Source organism: Accipiter gentilis, chromosome 6 (assembly GCF_929443795.1).
Source record: "Accipiter gentilis chromosome 6, bAccGen1.1, whole genome shotgun sequence".
In the NCBI taxonomy this organism is placed as follows: domain Eukaryota; kingdom Metazoa; phylum Chordata; class Aves; order Accipitriformes; family Accipitridae; genus Astur; species Astur gentilis.
In genome coordinates this window covers 16683199-16698841 of record NC_064885.1, presented here as the reverse complement: position 1 = coordinate 16698841, position 15643 = coordinate 16683199, and the positions used below count along the sequence as shown (strand labels likewise).

The window sequence follows — 15643 nt, the reverse complement described above, 5'->3', positions numbered from 1 at the left end:
GAGGTGTTCCGTTGCTGTGCGTGAGTCGGTGGGGCTGCAGTGTGGGGTGGGAGCCTGCTGTCAGTGGCACCAGGGGCCTCTTTGCGGGGCAGGGGTGCGTGGGGATGAGAGCGGGTATTGCAGGGGGTCTCCGTGGTGGGGCAGGTGTGTGTCTAGAGGCGTGCCGCTGCTGTGCGTGGGTCGGTGAGGCTGCAGTGTGGGGTAGGAGTGTGGTTGTGGTCGCCCGAGAGGGATCTTGGCGGGGCAGAGTTGCGTGGGGATGTGAACGGGTATTGCTGGGGGTCTCCGTGGTGGGGCAGGTGTGTGTTCTAGAGGTGTTGCGTTGCTGTGCTTGAGTTGTTGGGGCTGCAGTGTGGGGTGGGAGCGTGGTGTTGGTGGTCCGAGGGGACTCTCTGAGGGGCAGGGGTGCGTGGGGATGAGAGCGGGTGTTGCCGGGGGTCACCGTGGTGGGGCAGGTGTGTGTCCTGAGGCGTGCCGCTGCTGTGCGTGTCTCAGTGAGTCAGTAGTGTGGGGCGGGAGCCTGTTGTCGGTGGCCCGAGGGGCCTCCTTGCGGGGCAGGGTAGCGTGGGGATGAGACTGGGTGTTGATGGGGGTCACCGTGGTGGGGCAGGTGTGTGTCCCAGAGGCGTGCCGCTGCTGTGCGTGTCTCAGTGAGTCTGTAGTGTGGGGTAGGAGCGTGGTTGTCGTCACCCGAGAGGGCTCTTGGCGGGGCCTGGGTTGCGTGGGGATGTGAGCGGGTGTTGCCGGGGGTCACCGCGGTGGGGCAGGTGTGTGTTCTGGAGGCGTGCCGCTGCTGTGCGTGGGTCGGTGAGGCTGTAGTGTGGGACGAGAGCCTGTTGCCGGTGGCCCGAGGGGCCTCTTTGCGGGTCAGGGCTGCGTGGGGATGAGAGCGGGTGTTGCCAGGGGTGACCGTGGTGGGGCAGGTGCGTGTTCTAGAGGCGTTCCGTTGCTGTGCGTGTCTCAGTGAGTCCGTAGCGTGGGGTAGGAGCGTGGTTGTCGTCACCCGAGAGGGCTCTTGGCGGGGACAGGGCTGCCTACGGCCATACCACCCTGAGAACGCCCGATCTCGTCTGATCTCGGAAGCTAAGCAGGGTCGGGCCCGGTTAGTACTTGGATGGGAGACCGCCTGGGAATACCGGGTGCTGTAGGCTTTTGGCCTTGGCGGAGGCCGCGGGGCGGCCCCTGTTTTCTTGCTGCGGTGTTGCGGAGGGGCAGGGGTGTGCGGGTGAGGGCCGGGGTCGCGGTGGTGGGGCAGGTGTGCTCTGCGACTGTCTGGCGCTCTGCTCTGTGGGTGGGTGGGGCTGCAGTGCGGGGTGAGAGCGTGGTTGTGGTTAGGCGAGAGGGCTTGATGTGGGGCGTGGGGATGTGTAGAGGTGATGCAGGGGGTCGACGTGGTGAAGGCAGGTGTGTGTGGGTGTTGCCTGCAGCCCCCCTCCGTGGGGCTGCAGTGTGGGGTGGGAGCGTGGTTGTGGTCGCCCGAGAGGGCTCTTGGCGGGGCAGGGTTGCGTGGGGATGTGAGCGGGTGTTGCCGGGGGTCACCGCGGTGGGGCAGGTGTGTGTTCTGGAGGCGTGCCGCTGCTGTGCGTGGGTCGGTGAGGCTGTAGTGTGGGACGAGAGCCTGTTGCCGGTGGCCCGAGGGGCCACTTTGCGGGGCAGGCGTGCGTGGGGATGAGAGCGGGTGTTGCCAGGGGTGATGGTGGTGGGGCAGGTGTGTGTCCTAGAGGTGTTCCGTTGCTGTGCGTGAGTCGGTGGGGCTGCAGTGTGGGGTGGGAGCCTGCTGTCAGTGGCACCAGGGGCCTCTTTGCGGGGCAGGGGTGCGTGGGGATGAGAGCGGGTATTGCAGGGGGTCTCCGTGGTGGGGCAGGTGTGTGTCTAGAGGCGTGCCGCTGCTGTGCGTGGGTCGGTGAGGCTGCAGTGTGGGGTAGGAGTGTGGTTGTGGTCGCCCGAGAGGGATCTTGGCGGGGCAGAGTTGCGTGGGGATGTGAACGGGTATTGCTGGGGGTCTCCGTGGTGGGGCAGGTGTGTGTTCTAGAGGTGTTGCGTTGCTGTGCTTGAGTTGTTGGGGCTGCAGTGTGGGGTGGGAGCGTGGTGCTGGTGGTCCGAGGGGACTCTCTGAGGGGCAGGGGTGCGTGGGGATGAGAGCGGGTGTTGCCGGGGGTCACCGTGGTGGGGCAGGTGTGTGTCCTGAGGCGTGCCGCTGCTGTGCGTGTCTCAGTGAGTCAGTAGTGTGGGGCGGGAGCCTGTTGTCGGTGGCCCGAGGGGCCTCCTTGCGGGGCAGGGTAGCGTGGGGATGAGACTGGGTGTTGATGGGGGTCACCGTGGTGGGGCAGGTGTGTGTCCCAGAGGCGTGCCGCTGCTGTGCGTGTCTCAGTGAGTCTGTAGTGTGGGGTAGGAGCGTGGTTGTCGTCACCCGAGAGGGCTCTTGGCGGGGCCTGGGTTGCGTGGGGATGTGAGCGGATGTTGCCGGGGGTCACCGCGGTGGGGCAGGTGTGTGTTCTGGAGGCGTGCCGCTGCTGTGCGTGGGTCGGTGAGGCTGTAGTGTGGGACGAGAGCCTGTTGCCGGTGGCCCGAGGGGCCTCTTTGCGGGGCAGGGTAGCGTGGGGATGAGATTGGGTGTTGATGGGGGTCACCGTGGTGGGGCAGGTGTGTGTCCCAGAGGCGTGCCGCTGCTGTGCGTGTCTCAGTGAGTCTGTAGTGTGGGGTAGGAGCGTGGTTGTCGTCACCCGAGAGGGCTCTTGGCGGGGCCTGGGTTGCGTGGGGATGTGAGCGGATGTTGCCGGGGGTCACCGCGGTGGGGCAGGTGTTTGTTCTGGAGGCGTGCCGCTGCTGCGCGTGGGTCGGTGAGGCTGTAGTGTGGGACGAGAGCCTGTTGCCGGTGGCCCGAGGGGCCTCTTTGCGGGTCAGGGCTGCGTGGGGATGAGAGCGGGTGTTGCCAGGGGTGACCGTGGTGGGGCAGGTGCGTGTTCTAGAGGCGTTCCGTTGCTGTGCGTGTCTCAGTGAGTCCGTAGCGTGGGGTAGGAGCGTGGTTGTCGTCACCCGAGAGGGCTCTTGGCGGGGACAGGGCTGCCTACGGCCATACCACCCTGAGAACGCCCGATCTCGTCTGATCTCGGAAGCTAAGCAGGGTCGGGCCCGGTTAGTACTTGGATGGGAGACCGCCTGGGAATACCGGGTGCTGTAGGCTTTTGGCCTTGGCGGAGGCCGCGGGGCGGCCCCTGTTTTCTTGCTGCGGTGTTGCGGAGGGGCAGGGGTGTGCGGGTGAGGGCCGGGGTCGCGGTGGTGGGGCAGGTGTGCTCTGCGACTGTCTGGCGCTCTGCTCTGTGGGTGGGTGGGGCTGCAGTGCGGGGTGAGAGCGTGGTTGTGGTTAGGCGAGAGGGCTTGATGTGGGGCGTGGGGATGTGTAGAGGTGATGCAGGGGGTCGACGTGGTGAAGGCAGGTGTGTGTGGGTGTTGCCTGCAGCCCCCCTCCGTGGGGCTGCAGTGTGGGGTGGGAGCGTGGTTGTGGTCGCCCGAGAGGGCTCTTGGCGGGGCAGGGTTGCGTGGGGATGTGAGCGGGTGTTGCCGGGGGTCACCGCGGTGGGGCAGGTGTGTGTTCTGGAGGCGTGCCGCTGCTGTGCGTGGGTCGGTGAGGCTGTAGTGTGGGACGAGAGCCTGTTGCCGGTGGCCCGAGGGGCCACTTTGCGGGGCAGGCGTGCATGGGGATGAGAGCGGGTGTTGCCAGGGGTGATGGTGGTGGGGCAGGTGTGTGTCCTAGAGGTGTTCCGTTGCTGTGCGTGAGTCGGTGGGGCTGCAGTGTGGGGTGGGAGCCTGCTGTCAGTGGCACCAGGGGCCTCTTTGCGGGGCAGGGGTGCGTGGGGATGAGAGCGGGTATTGCAGGGGGTCTCCGTGGTGGGGCAGGTGTGTGTCTAGAGGCGTGCCGCTGCTGTGCGTGGGTCGGTGAGGCTGCAGTGTGGGGTAGGAGTGTGGTTGTGGTCGCCCGAGAGGGATCTTGGCGGGGCAGAGTTGCGTGGGGATGTGAACGGGTATTGCTGGGGGTCTCCGTGGTGGGGCAGGTGTGTGTTCTAGAGGTGTTGCGTTGCTGTGCTTGAGTTGTTGGGGCTGCTGTGTGGGGTGGGAGCGTGGTGCTGGTGGTCCGAGGGGACTCTCTGAGGGGCAGGGGTGCGTGGGGATGAGAGCGGGTGTTGCCGGGGGTCACCGTGGTGGGGCAGGTGTGTGTCCTGAGGCGTGCCGCTGCTGTGCGTGTCTCAGTGAGTCAGTAGTGTGGGGCGGGAGCCTGTTGTCGGTGGCCCGAGGGGCCTCCTTGCGGGGCAGGGTAGCGTGGGGATGAGACTGGGTGTTGATGGGGGTCACCGTGGTGGGGCAGGTGTGTGTCCCAGAGGCGTGCCGCTGCTGTGCGTGTCTCAGTGAGTCTGTAGTGTGGGGTAGGAGCGTGGTTGTCGTCACCCGAGAGGGCTCTTGGCGGGGCCTGGGTTGCGTGGGGATGTGAGCGGATGTTGCCGGGGGTCACCGCGGTGGGGCAGGTGTGTGTTCTGGAGGCGTGCCGCTGCTGTGCGTGGGTCGGTGAGGCTGTAGTGTGGGACGAGAGCCTGTTGCCGGTGGCCCGAGGGGCCTCTTTGCGGGGCAGGGTAGCGTGGGGATGAGATTGGGTGTTGATGGGGGTCACCGTGGTGGGGCAGGTGTGTGTCCCAGAGGCGTGCCGCTGCTGTGCGTGTCTCAGTGAGTCTGTAGTGTGGGGTAGGAGCGTGGTTGTCGTCACCCGAGAGGGCTCTTGGCGGGGCCTGGGTTGCGTGGGGATGTGAGCGGGTGTTGCCGGGGGTCACCGCGGTGGGGCAGGTGTTTGTTCTGGAGGCGTGCCGCTGCTGCGCGTGGGTCGGTGAGGCTGTAGTGTGGGACGAGAGCCTGTTGCCGGTGGCCCGAGGGGCCTCTTTGCGGGTCAGGGCTGCGTGGGGATGAGAGCGGGTGTTGCCAGGGGTGACCGTGGTGGGGCAGGTGCGTGTTCTAGAGGCGTTCCGTTGCTGTGCGTGTCTCAGTGAGTCCGTAGCGTGGGGTAGGAGCGTGGTTGTCGTCACCCGAGAGGGCTCTTGGCGGGGACAGGGCTGCCTACGGCCATACCACCCTGAGAACGCCCGATCTCGTCTGATCTCGGAAGCTAAGCAGGGTCGGGCCCGGTTAGTACTTGGATGGGAGACCGCCTGGGAATACCGGGTGCTGTAGGCTTTTGGCCTTGGCGGAGGCCGCGGGGCGGCCCCTGTTTTCTTGCTGCGGTGTTGCGGAGGGGCAGGGGTGTGCGGGTGAGGGCCGGGGTCGCGGTGGTGGGGCAGGTGTGCTCTGCGACTGTCTGGCGCTCTGCTCTGTGGGTGGGTGGGGCTGCAGTGCGGGGTGAGAGCGTGGTTGTGGTTAGGCGAGAGGGCTTGATGTGGGGCGTGGGGATGTGTAGAGGTGATGCAGGGGGTCGACGTGGTGAAGGCAGGTGTGTGTGGGTGTTGCCTGCAGCCCCCCTCCGTGGGGCTGCAGTGTGGGGTGGGAGCGTGGTTGTGGTCGCCCGAGAGGGCTCTTGGCGGGGCAGGGTTGCGTGGGGATGTGAGCGGGTGTTGCCGGGGGTCACCGCGGTGGGGCAGGTGTGTGTTCTGGAGGCGTGCCGCTGCTGTGCGTGGGTCGGTGAGGCTGTAGTGTGGGACGAGAGCCTGTTGCCGGTGGCCCGAGGGGCCACTTTGCGGGGCAGGTGTGCGTGGGGATGAGAGCGGGTGTTGCCAGGGGTGCTGGTGGTGGGGCAGGTGTGTGTCCTAGAGGTGTTCCGTTGCTGTGCGTGAGTCGGTGGGGCTGCAGTGTGGGGTGGGAGCCTGCTGTCAGTGGCACCAGGGGCCTCTTTGCGGGGCAGGGGTGCGTGGGGATGAGAGCGGGTATTGCAGGGGGTCTCCGTGGTGGGGCAGGTGTGTGTCTAGAGGCGTGCCGCTGCTGTGCGTGGGTCGGTGAGGCTGCAGTGTGGGGTAGGAGTGTGGTTGTGGTCGCCCGAGAGGGATCTTGGCGGGGCAGAGTTGCGTGGGGATGTGAACGGGTATTGCTGGGGGTCTCCGTGGTGGGGCAGGTGTGTGTTCTAGAGGTGTTGCGTTGCTGTGCTTGAGTTGTTGGGGCTGCAGTGTGGGGTGGGAGCGTGGTGCTGGTGGTCCGAGGGGACTCTCTGAGGGGCAGGGGTGCGTGGGGATGAGAGCGGGTGTTGCCGGGGGTCACCGTGGTGGGGCAGGTGTGTGTCCTGAGGCGTGCCGCTGCTGTGCGTGTCTCAGTGAGTCAGTAGTGTGGGGCGGGAGCCTGTTGTCGGTGGCCCGAGGGGCCTCCTTGCGGGGCAGGGTAGCGTGGGGATGAGACTGGGTGTTGATGGGGGTCACCGTGGTGGGGCAGGTGTGTGTCCCAGAGGCGTGCCGCTGCTGTGCGTGTCTCAGTGAGTCTGTAGTGTGGGGTAGGAGCGTGGTTGTCGTCACCCGAGAGGGCTCTTGGCGGGGCCTGGGTTGCGTGGGGATGTGAGCGGGTGTTGCCGGGGGTCACCGCGGTGGGGCAGGTGTGTGTTCTGGAGGCGTGCCGCTGCTGTGCGTGGGTCGGTGAGGCTGTAGTGTGGGACGAGAGCCTGTTGCCGGTGGCCCGAGGGGCCTCTTTGCGGGTCAGGGCTGCGTGGGGATGAGAGCGGGTGTTGCCAGGGGTGACCGTGGTGGGGCAGGTGCGTGTTCTAGAGGCGTTCCGTTGCTGTGCGTGTCTCAGTGAGTCCGTAGCGTGGGGTAGGAGCGTGGTTGTCGTCACCCGAGAGGGCTCTTGGCGGGGACAGGGCTGCCTACGGCCATACCACCCTGAGAACGCCCGATCTCGTCTGATCTCGGAAGCTAAGCAGGGTCGGGCCCCGTTAGTACTTGGATGGGAGACCGCCTGGGAATACCGGGTGCTGTAGGCTTTTGGCCTTGGCGGAGGCCGCGGGGCGGCCCCTGTTTTCTTGCTGCGGTGTTGCGGAGGGGCAGGGGTGTGCGGGTGAGGGCCGGGGTCGCGGTGGTGGGGCAGGTGTGCTCTGCGACTGTCTGGCGCTCTGCTCTGTGGGTGGGTGGGGCTGCAGTGCGGGGTGAGAGCGTGGTTGTGGTTAGGCGAGAGGGCTTGATGTGGGGCGTGGGGATGTGTAGAGGTGATGCAGGGGGTCGACGTGGTGAAGGCAGGTGTGTGTGGGCGTTGCCTGCAGCCCCCCTCCGTGGGGCTGCAGTGTGGGGTGGGAGCGTGGTTGTGGTCGCCCGAGAGGGCTCTTGGCGGGGCAGGGTTGCGTGGGGATGTGAGCGGGTGTTGCCGGGGGTCACCGCGGTGGGGCAGGTGTGTGTTCTGGAGGCGTGCCGCTGCTGTGCGTGGGTCGGTGAGGCTGTAGTGTGGGACGAGAGCCTGTTGCCGGTGGCCCGAGGGGCCACTTTGCGGGGCAGGTGTGCGTGGGGATGAGAGCGGGTGTTGCCAGGGGTGATGGTGGTGGGGCAGGTGTGTGTCCTAGAGGTGTTCCGTTGCTGTGCGTGAGTCGGTGGGGCTGCAGTGTGGGGTGGGAGCCTGCTGTCAGTGGCACCAGGGGCCTCTTTGCGGGGCAGGGGTGCGTGGGGATGAGAGCGGGTATTGCAGGGGGTCTCCGTGGTGGGGCAGGTGTGTGTCTAGAGGCGTGCCGCTGCTGTGCGTGGGTCGGTGAGGCTGCAGTGTGGGGTAGGAGTGTGGTTGTGGTCGCCCGAGAGGGATCTTGGCGGGGCAGAGTTGCGTGGGGATGTGAACGGGTATTGCTGGGGGTCTCCGTGGTGGGGCAGGTGTGTGTTCTAGAGGTGTTGCGTTGCTGTGCTTGAGTTGTTGGGGCTGCAGTGTGGGGTGGGAGCGTGGTGTTGGTGGTCCGAGGGGACTCTCTGAGGGGCAGGGGTGCGTGGGGATGAGAGCGGGTGTTGCCGGGGGTCACCGTGGTGGGGCAGGTGTGTGTCCTGAGGCGTGCCGCTGCTGTGCGTGTCTCAGTGAGTCAGTAGTGTGGGGCGGGAGCCTGTTGTCGGTGGCCCGAGGGGCCTCCTTGCGGGGCAGGGTAGCGTGGGGATGAGACTGGGTGTTGATGGGGGTCACCGTGGTGGGGCAGGTGTGTGTCCCAGAGGCGTGCCGCTGCTGTGCGTGTCTCAGTGAGTCTGTAGTGTGGGGTAGGAGCGTGGTTGTCGTCACCCGAGAGGGCTCTTGGCGGGGCCTGGGTTGCGTGGGGATGTGAGCGGGTGTTGCCGGGGGTCACCGCGGTGGGGCAGGTGTGTGTTCTGGAGGCGTGCCGCTGCTGTGCGTGGGTCGGTGAGGCTGTAGTGTGGGACGAGAGCCTGTTGCCGGTGGCCCGAGGGGCCTCTTTGCGGGTCAGGGCTGCGTGGGGATGAGAGCGGGTGTTGCCAGGGGTGACCGTGGTGGGGCAGGTGCGTGTTCTAGAGGCGTTCCGTTGCTGTGCGTGTCTCAGTGAGTCCGTAGCGTGGGGTAGGAGCGTGGTTGTCGTCACCCGAGAGGGCTCTTGGCGGGGACAGGGCTGCCTACGGCCATACCACCCTGAGAACGCCCGATCTCGTCTGATCTCGGAAGCTAAGCAGGGTCGGGCCCGGTTAGTACTTGGATGGGAGACCGCCTGGGAATACCGGGTGCTGTAGGCTTTTGGCCTTGGCGGAGGCCGCGGGGCGGCCCCTGTTTTCTTGCTGCGGTGTTGCGGAGGGGCAGGGGTGTGCGGGTGAGGGCCGGGGTCGCGGTGGTGGGGCAGGTGTGCTCTGCGACTGTCTGGCGCTCTGCTCTGTGGGTGGGTGGGGCTGCAGTGCGGGGTGAGAGCGTGGTTGTGGTTAGGCGAGAGGGCTTGATGTGGGGCGTGGGGATGTGTAGAGGTGATGCAGGGGGTCGACGTGGTGAAGGCAGGTGTGTGTGGGCGTTGCCTGCAGCCCCCCTCCGTGGGGCTGCAGTGTGGGGTGGGAGCGGGGTTGTGGTCGCCCGAGAGGGCTCTTGGCGGGGCAGGGTTGCGTGGGGATGTGAGCGGGTGTTGCCGGGGGTCACCGCGGTGGGGCAGGTGTGTGTTCTGGAGGCGTGCCGCTGCTGTGCGTGGGTCGGTGAGGCTGTAGTGTGGGACGAGAGCCTGTTGCCGGTGGCCCGAGGGGCCACTTTGCGGGGCAGGTGTGCGTGGGGATGAGAGCGGGTGTTGCCAGGGGTGCTGGTGGTGGGGCAGGTGTGTGTCCTAGAGGTGTTCCGTTGCTGTGCGTGAGTCGGTGGGGCTGCAGTGTGGGGTGGGAGCCTGCTGTCAGTGGCACCAGGGGCCTCTTTGCGGGGCAGGGGTGCGTGGGGATGAGAGCGGGTATTGCAGGGGGTCTCCGTGGTGGGGCAGGTGTGTGTCTAGAGGCGTGCCGCTGCTGTGCGTGGGTCGGTGAGGCTGCAGTGTGGGGTAGGAGTGTGGTTGTGGTCGCCCGAGAGGGATCTTGGCGGGGCAGAGTTGCGTGGGGATGTGAACGGGTATTGCTGGGGGTCTCCGTGGTGGGGCAGGTGTGTGTTCTAGAGGTGTTGCGTTGCTGTGCTTGAGTTGTTGGGGCTGCAGTGTGGGGTGGGAGCGTGGTGTTGGTGGTCCGAGGGGACTCTCTGAGGGGCAGGGGTGCGTGGGGATGAGAGCGGGTGTTGCCGGGGGTCACCGTGGTGGGGCAGGTGTGTGTCCTGAGGCGTGCCGCTGCTGTGCGTGTCTCAGTGAGTCAGTAGTGTGGGGCGGGAGCCTGTTGTCGGTGGCCCGAGGGGCCTCCTTGCGGGGCAGGGTAGCGTGGGGATGAGACTGGGTGTTGATGGGGGTCACCGTGGTGGGGCAGGTGTGTGTCCCAGAGGCGTGCCGCTGCTGTGCGTGTCTCAGTGAGTCTGTAGTGTGGGGTAGGAGCGTGGTTGTCGTCACCCGAGAGGGCCTTTGGCGGGGCCTGGGTTGCGTGGGGATGTGAGCGGGTGTTGCCGGGGGTCACCGCGGTGGGGCAGGTGTGTGTTCTGGAGGCGTGCCGCTGCTGTGCGTGGGTCGGTGAGGCTGTAGTGTGGGACGAGAGCCTGTTGCCGGTGGCCCGAGGGGCCTCTTTGCGGGTCAGGGCTGCGTGGGGATGAGAGCGGGTGTTGCCAGGGGTGACCGTGGTGGGGCAGGTGCGTGTTCTAGAGGCGTTCCGTTGCTGTGCGTGTCTCAGTGAGTCCGTAGCGTGGGGTAGGAGCGTGGTTGTCGTCACCCGAGAGGGCTCTTGGCGGGGACAGGGCTGCCTACGGCCATACCACCCTGAGAACGCCCGATCTCGTCTGATCTCGGAAGCTAAGCAGGGTCGGGCCCGGTTAGTACTTGGATGGGAGACCGCCTGGGAATACCGGGTGCTGTAGGCTTTTGGCCTTGGCGGAGGCCGCGGGGCGGCCCCTTTTTTCTTGCTGCGGTGTTGCGGAGGGGCAGGGGTGTGCGGGTGAGGGCCGGGGTCGCGGTGGTGGGGCAGGTGTGCTCTGCGACTGTCTGGCGCTCTGCTCTGTGGGTGGGTGGGGCTGCAGTGCGGGGTGAGAGCGTGGTTGTGGTTAGGCGAGAGGGCTTGATGTGGGGCGTGGGGATGTGTAGAGGTGATGCAGGGGGTCGACGTGGTGAAGGCAGGTGTGTGTGGGTGTTGCCTGCAGCCCCCCTCCGTGGGGCTGCAGTGTGGGGTGGGAGCGTGGTTGTGGTCGCCCGAGAGGGCTCTTGGCGGGGCAGGGTTGCGTGGGGATGTGAGCGGGTGTTGCCGGGGGTCACCGCGGTGGGGCAGGTGTGTGTTCTGGAGGCGTGCCGCTGCTGTGCGTGGGTCGGTGAGGCTGTAGTGTGGGACGAGAGCCTGTTGCCGGTGGCCCGAGGGGCCACTTTGCGGGGCAGGCGTGCGTGGGGATGAGAGCGGGTGTTGCCAGGGGTGATGGTGGTGGGGCAGGTGTGTGTCCTAGAGGTGTTCCGTTGCTGTGCGTGAGTCGGTGGGGCTGCAGTGTGGGGTGGGAGCCTGCTGTCAGTGGCACCAGGGGCCTCTTTGCGGGGCAGGGGTGCGTGGGGATGAGAGCGGGTATTGCAGGGGGTCTCCGTGGTGGGGCAGGTGTGTGTCTAGAGGCGTGCCGCTGCTGTGCGTGGGTCGGTGAGGCTGCAGTGTGGGGTAGGAGTGTGGTTGTGGTCGCCCGAGAGGGATCTTGGCGGGGCAGAGTTGCGTGGGGATGTGAACGGGTATTGCTGGGGGTCTCCGTGGTGGGGCAGGTGTGTGTTCTAGAGGTGTTGCGTTGCTGTGCTTGAGTTGTTGGGGCTGCAGTGTGGGGTGGGAGCGTGGTGCTGGTGGTCCGAGGGGACTCTCTGAGGGGCAGGGGTGCGTGGGGATGAGAGCGGGTGTTGCCGGGGGTCACCGTGGCGGGGCAGGTATGTGTCCTGAGGCGTGCCGCTGCTGTGCGTGTCTCAGTGAGTCAGTAGTGTGGGGCGGGAGCCTGTTGTCGGTGGCCCGAGGGGCCTCCTTGCGGGGCAGGGTAGCGTGGGGATGAGACTGGGTGTTGATGGGGGTCACCGTGGTGGGGCAGGTGTGTGTCCCAGAGGCGTGCCGCTGCTGTGCGTGTCTCAGTGAGTCTGTAGTGTGGGGTAGGAGCGTGGTTGTCGTCACCCGAGAGGGCTCTTGGCGGGGCCTGGGTTGCGTGGGGATGTGAGCGGATGTTGCCGGGGGTCACCGCGGTGGGGCAGGTGTGTGTCCTGGAGGCGTGCCGCTGCTGTGCGTGGGTCGGTGAGGCTGTAGTGTGGGACGAGAGCCTGTTGCCGGTGGCCCGAGGGGCCTCTTTGCGGGTCAGGGCGGCGTGGGGATGAGAGCGGGTGTTGCCAGGGGTGACCGTGGTGGGGCAGGTGCGTGTTCTAGAGGCATTCCGTTGCTGTGCGTGTCTCAGTGAGTCCGTAGCGTGGGGTAGGAGCGTGGTTGTCGTCACCCGAGAGGGCTCTTGGCGGGGACAGGGCTGCCTACGGCCATACCACCCTGAGAACGCCCGATCTCGTCTGATCTCGGAAGCTAAGCAGGGTCGGGCCCGGTTAGTACTTGGATGGGAGACCGCCTGGGAATACCGGGTGCTGTAGGCTTTTGGCCTTGGCGGAGGCCGCGGGGCGGCCCCTGTTTTCTTGCTGCGGTGTTGCGGAGGGGCAGGGGTGTGCGGGTGAGGGCCGGGGTCGCGGTGGTGGGGCAGGTGTGCTCTGCGACTGTCTGGCGCTCTGCTCTGTGGGTGGGTGGGGCTGCAGTGCGGGGTGAGAGCGTGGTTGTGGTTAGGCGAGAGGGCTTGATGTGGGGCGTGGGGATGTGTAGAGGTGATGCAGGGGGTCGACGTGGTGAAGGCAGGTGTGTGTGGGTGTTGCCTGCAGCCCCCCTCCGTGGGGCTGCAGTGTGGGGTGGGAGCGTGGTTGTGGTCGCCCGAGAGGGCTCTTGGCGGGGCAGGGTTGCGTGGGGATGTGAGCGGGTGTTGCCGGGGGTCACCGCGGTGGGGCAGGTGTGTGTTCTGGAGGCGTGCCGCTGCTGTGCGTGGGTCGGTGAGGCTGTAGTGTGGGACGAGAGCCCGTTGCCGGTGGCCCGAGGGGCCACTTTGCGGGGCAGGCGTGCGTGGGGATGAGAGCGGGTGTTGCCAGGGGTGATGGTGGTGGGGCAGGTGTGTGTCCTAGAGGTGTTCCGTTGCTGTGCGTGAGTCGGTGGGGCTGCAGTGTGGGGTGGGAGCCTGCTGTCAGTGGCACCAGGGGCCTCTTTGCGGGGCAGGGGTGCGTGGGGATGAGAGCGGGTATTGCAGGGGGTCTCCGTGGTGGGGCAGGTGTGTGTCTAGAGGCGTGCCGCTGCTGTGCGTGGGTCGGTGAGGCTGCAGTGTGGGGTAGGAGTGTGGTTGTGGTCGCCCGAGAGGGATCTTGGCGGGGCAGAGTTGCGTGGGGATGTGAACGGGTATTGCTGGGGGTCTCCGTGGTGGGGCAGGTGTGTGTTCTAGAGGTGTTGCGTTGCTGTGCTTGAGTTGTTGGGGCTGCAGTGTGGGGTGGGAGCGTGGTGCTGGTGGTCCGAGGGGACTCTCTGAGGGGCAGGGGTGCGTGGGGATGAGAGCGGGTGTTGCCGGGGGTCACCGTGGCGGGGCAGGTATGTGTCCTGAGGCGTGCCGCTGCTGTGCGTGTCTCAGTGAGTCAGTAGTGTGGGGCGGGAGCCTGTTGTCGGTGGCCCGAGGGGCCTCCTTGCGGGGCAGGGTAGCGTGGGGATGAGACTGGGTGTTGATGGGGGTCACCGTGGTGGGGCAGGTGTGTGTCCCAGAGGCGTGCCGCTGCTGTGCGTGTCTCAGTGAGTCTGTAGTGTGGGGTAGGAGCGTGGTTGTCGTCACCCGAGAGGGCTCTTGGCGGGGCCTGGGTTGCGTGGGGATGTGAGCGGGTGTTGCCGGGGGTCACCGCGGTGGGGCAGGTGTGTGTTCTGGAGGCGTGCCGCTGCTGTGCGTGGGTCGGTGAGGCTGTAGTGTGGGACGAGAGCCTGTTGCCGGTGGCCCGAGGGGCCTCTTTGCGGGTCAGGGCTGCGTGGGGATGAGAGCGGGTGTTGCCAGGGGTGACCGTGGTGGGGCAGGTGCGTGTTCTAGAGGCGTTCCGTTGCTGTGCGTGTCTCAGTGAGTCCGTAGCGTGGGGTAGGAGCGTGGTTGTCGTCACCCGAGAGGGCTCTTGGCGGGGACAGGGCTGCCTACGGCCATACCACCCTGAGAACGCCCGATCTCGTCTGATCTCGGAAGCTAAGCAGGGTCGGGCCCGGTTAGTACTTGGATGGGAGACCGCCTGGGAATACCGGGTGCTGTAGGCTTTTGGCCTTGGCGGAGGCCGCGGGGCGGCCCCTGTTTTCTTGCTGCGGTGTTGCGGAGGGGCAGGGGTGTGCGGGTGAGGGCCGGGGTCGCGGTGGTGGGGCAGGTGTGCTCTGCGACTGTCTGGCGCTCTGCTCTGTGGGTGGGTGGGGCTGCAGTGCGGGGTGAGAGCGTGGTTGTGGTTAGGCGAGAGGGCTTGATGTGGGGCGTGGGGATGTGTAGAGGTGATGCAGGGGGTCGACGTGGTGAAGGCAGGTGTGTGTGGGTGTTGCCTGCAGCCCCCCTCCGTGGGGCTGCAGTGTGGGGTGGGAGCGTGGTTGTGGTCGCCCGAGAGGGCTCTTGGCGGGGCAGGGTTGCGTGGGGATGTGAGCGGGTGTTGCCGGGGGTCACCGCGGTGGGGCAGGTGTGTGTTCTGGAGGCGTGCCGCTGCTGTGCGTGGGTCGGTGAGGCTGTAGTGTGGGACGAGAGCCCGTTGCCGGTGGCCCGAGGGGCCACTTTGCGGGGCAGGTGTGCGTGGGGATGAGAGCGGGTGTTGCCAGGGGTGATGGTGGTGGGGCAGGTGTGTGTCCTAGAGGTGTTCCGTTGCTGTGCGTGAGTCGGTGGGGCTGCAGTGTGGGGTGGGAGCCTGCTGTCAGTGGCACCAGGGGCCTCTTTGCGGGGCAGGGGTGCGTGGGGATGAGAGCGGGTATTGCAGGGGGTCTCCGTGGTGGGGCAGGTGTGTGTCTAGAGGCGTGCCGCTGCTGTGCGTGGGTCGGTGAGGCTGCAGTGTGGGGTAGGAGTGTGGTTGTGGTCGCCCGAGAGGGATCTTGGCGGGGCAGAGTTGCGTGGGGATGTGAACGGGTATTGCTGGGGGTCTCCGTGGTGGGGCAGGTGTGTGTTCTAGAGGTGTTGCGTTGCTGTGCTTGAGTTGTTGGGGCTGCAGTGTGGGGTGGGAGCGTGGTGTTGGTGGTCCGAGGGGACTCTCTGAGGGGCAGGGGTGCGTGGGGATGAGAGCGGGTGTTGCCGGGGGTCACCGTGGTGGGGCAGGTGTGTGTCCTGAGGCGTGCCGCTGCTGTGCGTGTCTCAGTGAGTCAGTAGTGCGGGGCGGGAGCCTGTTGTCGGTGGCCCGAGGGGCCTCCTTGCGGGGCAGGGTAGCGTGGGGATGAGACTGGGTGTTGATGGGGGTCACCGTGGTGGGGCAGGTGTGTGTCCCAGAGGCGTGCCGCTGCTGTGCGTGTCTCAGTGAGTCTGTAGTGTGGGGTAGGAGCGTGGTTGTCGTCACCCGAGAGGGCTCTTGGCGGGGCCTGGGTTGCGTGGGGATGTGAGCGGGTGTTGCCGGGGGTCACCGCGGTGGGGCAGGTGTGTGTTCTGGAGGCGTGCCGCTGCTGTGCGTGGGTCGGTGAGGCTGTAGTGTGGGACGAGAGCCTGTTGCCGGTGGCCCGAGGGGCCTCTTTGCGGGTCAGGGCTGCGTGGGGATGAGAGCGGGTGTTGCCAGGGGTGACCGTGGTGGGGCAGGTGCGTGTTCTAGAGGCGTTCCGTTGCTGTGCGTGTCTCAGTGAGTCCGTAGCGTGGGGTAGGAGCGTGGTTGTCGTCACCCGAGAGGGCTCTTGGCGGGGACAGGGCTGCCTACGGCCATACCACCCTGAGAACGCCCGATCTCGTCTGATCTCGGAAGCTAAGCAGGGTCGGGCCCCGTTAGTACTTGGATGGGAGACCGCCTGGGAATACCGGGTGCTGTAGGCTTTTGGCCTTGGCGGAGGCCGCGGGGCGGCCCCTGTTTTCTTGCTGCGGTGTTGCGGAGGGGCAGGGGTGTGCGGGTGAGGGCCGGGGTCGCGGTGGTGGGGCAGGT

The 15643-nt window shown here is 66.9% G+C and overlaps 9 non-coding genes across 9 annotated transcripts; all 9 read left to right on the top strand.

Annotated features, from left to right (window-relative positions):
* Window positions 1-1032: 1032 nt before the first annotated feature.
* On the top strand, window positions 1033-1151 carry LOC126040164 (5S ribosomal RNA). Its single transcript, XR_007506582.1, has one exon. It is a non-coding gene; the product is annotated as a 5S ribosomal RNA (ribosomal RNA).
* A 1914-nt stretch (window positions 1152-3065) lies between these two features.
* LOC126040163 (5S ribosomal RNA) lies at window positions 3066-3184 on the top strand. Its single transcript, XR_007506581.1, has one exon. It is a non-coding gene; the product is annotated as a 5S ribosomal RNA (ribosomal RNA).
* Window positions 3185-5098: 1914 nt separating this feature from the next.
* LOC126040162 (5S ribosomal RNA) lies at window positions 5099-5217 on the top strand. Its single transcript, XR_007506580.1, has one exon. It is a non-coding gene; the product is annotated as a 5S ribosomal RNA (ribosomal RNA).
* A 1601-nt stretch (window positions 5218-6818) lies between these two features.
* On the top strand, window positions 6819-6937 carry LOC126040079 (5S ribosomal RNA). The gene has a single exon (XR_007506500.1). It is a non-coding gene; the product is annotated as a 5S ribosomal RNA (ribosomal RNA).
* A 1601-nt stretch (window positions 6938-8538) lies between these two features.
* Window positions 8539-8657, top strand: LOC126040161 (5S ribosomal RNA). Its single transcript, XR_007506579.1, has one exon. It is a non-coding gene; the product is annotated as a 5S ribosomal RNA (ribosomal RNA).
* A 1601-nt stretch (window positions 8658-10258) lies between these two features.
* LOC126040159 (5S ribosomal RNA) lies at window positions 10259-10377 on the top strand. The gene has a single exon (XR_007506577.1). It is a non-coding gene; the product is annotated as a 5S ribosomal RNA (ribosomal RNA).
* A 1601-nt stretch (window positions 10378-11978) lies between these two features.
* Window positions 11979-12097, top strand: LOC126040158 (5S ribosomal RNA). Its single transcript, XR_007506576.1, has one exon. It is a non-coding gene; the product is annotated as a 5S ribosomal RNA (ribosomal RNA).
* A 1601-nt stretch (window positions 12098-13698) lies between these two features.
* Window positions 13699-13817, top strand: LOC126040157 (5S ribosomal RNA). Its single transcript, XR_007506575.1, has one exon. It is a non-coding gene; the product is annotated as a 5S ribosomal RNA (ribosomal RNA).
* Window positions 13818-15418: 1601 nt separating this feature from the next.
* Window positions 15419-15537, top strand: LOC126040078 (5S ribosomal RNA). The gene has a single exon (XR_007506499.1). It is a non-coding gene; the product is annotated as a 5S ribosomal RNA (ribosomal RNA).
* Window positions 15538-15643: the final 106 nt, after the last annotated feature.